Source organism: Agelaius tricolor, unplaced genomic scaffold (assembly GCF_023055355.1).
Source record: "Agelaius tricolor isolate 1412-34295 unplaced genomic scaffold, bAgeTri1.0.p SCAF_50, whole genome shotgun sequence".
Classification (NCBI taxonomy): Eukaryota; Metazoa; Chordata; class Aves; order Passeriformes; family Icteridae; genus Agelaius; species Agelaius tricolor.
Window position 1 is genome coordinate 192339 of NW_027269310.1, and position 3058 is coordinate 195396.

Consider the following 3058-nt stretch of genomic DNA (forward strand, 5'->3'; position numbering starts at 1 on the left):
TTTGTGCCTTGAGAAAATGATTATTTTGAGAAGTTGCAGGCACCTGTCCCGTGTGAGTGTTTGTCTGAAGAATATACCTGTAAGTGTCTCATTTGCTGGTAAATTATTGTCCATTAATTATTGCATCTTTCATGCAAAAGATGACTCAGCATGTAATACCAGATAAAACAGACTTCTGTCTACTGATGCCCCAAATTACATTTTCATGAGGGATTTGAGAAGTCAAAGTGCATTTCTAATCTATTTTTCAATAACAGTGTCTTTTTGCATTTGTTCCCTATGAAATTAGTTTGAAAATGAAAAACTCCATTTGAAACTGGAAGATGAGATAGGTGAAAATAAAGATCTCTTGAAAGAGTAAGTAATAGAACCAAGTATATATTCTTGTGGTGGAAATAATCAGTTTCCATGTGGGCAGTTTTATGTAGCTGTGAAATTTTGAAGGTCATTTCCATTGTTACTCCTTAGGCACACAAAGTACTGTGCACTCCTGTGCAAACAGGATATTTTTTCCCTCCTTTAGAGCTGCTGCTTCGAGGCATCTGTGTAATGTGCTCAAGGAAACCTGCACTCGCTTCACAGAGAAGACCAGCAAACGTAAATGCTTTTTTAGCTTTTATTGATCAGAGTAAATGTACTTCTAGCTTGCTCTAAATTCACAAACAGAAGAAAGAAGAAGAAATTTCTCGTGCTGTTCAGAGAAGTTCTCCAGTTGGGATCGACTGGATGTGGCTCTCAGAGTGAAAAGTGAATTTTAAGTGGCTCACAAAATTGGAAGTGAAGCCCCAGGTCTAACAGACTTTTGGTTTGTAATGCTGAATGCAGAGGGCTTTTGAAGCCAGTGAAATTGTTTGCTGAAAGGTGCCAGCCTGGGAGCTCTTTGGGTGCCCAAACAGTGACCCAGGGTTGAGGCAGTGCCCACAGCCCTGCCTGGCCCTGGCAGCCGCTCCAGAGCAGGGCAGGGCTCCTCAAGGCTGCTCAGCCCATTGAAGGTTTGCAGGGCCATCCACACACTGGGAATATATTAAGACAGAAGAAGTGACCCTTCATGCCTGTTTTTAGGCAGTAGAATCTACTCTAAATTCCCAGCACTCTCTAACAAATTTCCAGAGCTGACATTTCCTGTTTTCAGCCATCACACATTTATGGGGAGAAAAGGTCTTAACCCCAAGGTATAATGAGTAACTGGAATTCTTCTCATGCAACTGAAGAAGCCAAGACAGTTGGATAACTTAATGAAGTTTAAATTCTTGAGGTTTTAAAATATGTTCTTGATTGGAAGTTCTACTTTATATGCAATTTAGAATTGTTATTATAATCATTAGAATTTTACTAACTTGATCCTGGATACTTAAGAAGTGTCTATTTCTTTTTAGCCTTAATTCTAGAAACACTTGTATATAGATGTACTGTTCTTGTTTGATAGCTGTTTCTATTACTGTTCTCTTTTTAATTGTTTTCTTGGGGAAAAATAGTATCAATTACAAAAGTGAAAGAAGGAAAATATGGACATGGAGTGTTGCAATTTTCTAATGGCAGCTCTGTGGTTATAGGTATCTGCTGATAGGAAGAAATTCAGTGCTAAACCCTAGATTACAGTTTAGAAATACTGACAGTGTTGATACATTATTATTCAACAGCATTAATACTGTAATAATTAATATGGTCACATCAACTGATCCAGAATTACATTTTTCACAGAAAAAAGTATCTTAGGAAGGAAATTTAAAAGCTGAGCTTGCTTAATGTTTCAATGAAATGCACATTTTCCCTAAATTCTGTAACTTTTGGCACCATGTTTCATAAGGACTTATTTAATAAGAATGGAGCTGGTAATTCCTTTTTTAATTCATGCTGATTAAGTATAATGACTTGGACAGCTGGCATTCTTGTTCAAAAGAAAAACTTTCTCATGTGTTCTTGCTTTGATAGATGAACAGGAAAAGGCAGAAACAATACAATTGTATGAGGAACTTCATAGCAACATAGAAGTAAGTGACCGAGCTTGATGAAAGGAATGTGAGTTATGTGAGCTGAGCTGAGTTCCATGTTTATGTTGGGATACTGTTTGTATCCATCATGTGTGGGTATCATGTCATGTGTGATGCAGGAAGTTGGGTTTTCAATCCCTTTTCAAGAATGATTTTTGTGTTCCATAAAACACATTCAATGGAGAAAGTGCAGCAGTGTGTGGGATGTGGATCCCTGTGATCTGTGGGATGGGTGCTTAGTGCTGGGTCACTGCCACAACTTCTGGCTTCTTTCTGGGCTCTGTTTCACCTCCCTGCTGGTTCCTCAGAATGGCTGAGGTGGGCAGCAGCCCCTGGAGAAGTTCCAGGGTTTCCAGTATTGAACTTCAGATATTAAATTTTGTTTTTTTAGAGACTGACAGCGGCATTTGAAGAGCTTCGTGTGCAAGCAGAGAACGACAGATTGGAAATGAGTTTCAAATGTGAGAATTCAGTTTATTGTGTTTATGCAGCTGGCTCAATTTTGTACTTCATAGCTTGTGTTCCACATGCAGGGCCAGGGCAGACAGATGTGAAGGGCTGGAATGGTGAGCAGGTCACCCTGAGACACTGGGACCCTTCTTTTATTCATGCAGCCTTTGTTCACTGCCTGGCCCCTTCTGTTGCTGTTCCACTGGGCCAAATTTGGAACTTTATTTTTCAAACAGTCACTCAACATTGAAGTTTTGTCTGTGAAGTACAGTCTAGAGATCAGTGCTTATTTCACATAGTTGGTTTATTTAAATGATAATGCACTAGTGTATAGCTACAGAAACTTTAGCTAAATGCTCTCTCTCTGTATGTATAGCCTGGTGTGTTCCTGTTTCATTTTCACATGCTCTTTTCTGTTTGTATTTTGATTATAAAACCAAACATTGCCTCAACAATTACTCTTGGGAAACAAAAGGTACAGCTGTACAATTCCAAGCAATCTTAAAGTGGAAGTTGTATTGAACTTGGAGTATATTTCAGCTAGAATGTTAACTGTGGATGTTACTGTATCTCAAAAGTAAAAGAAGAAGCAGAAAAAGTGGACAAGTTTGAAAAAG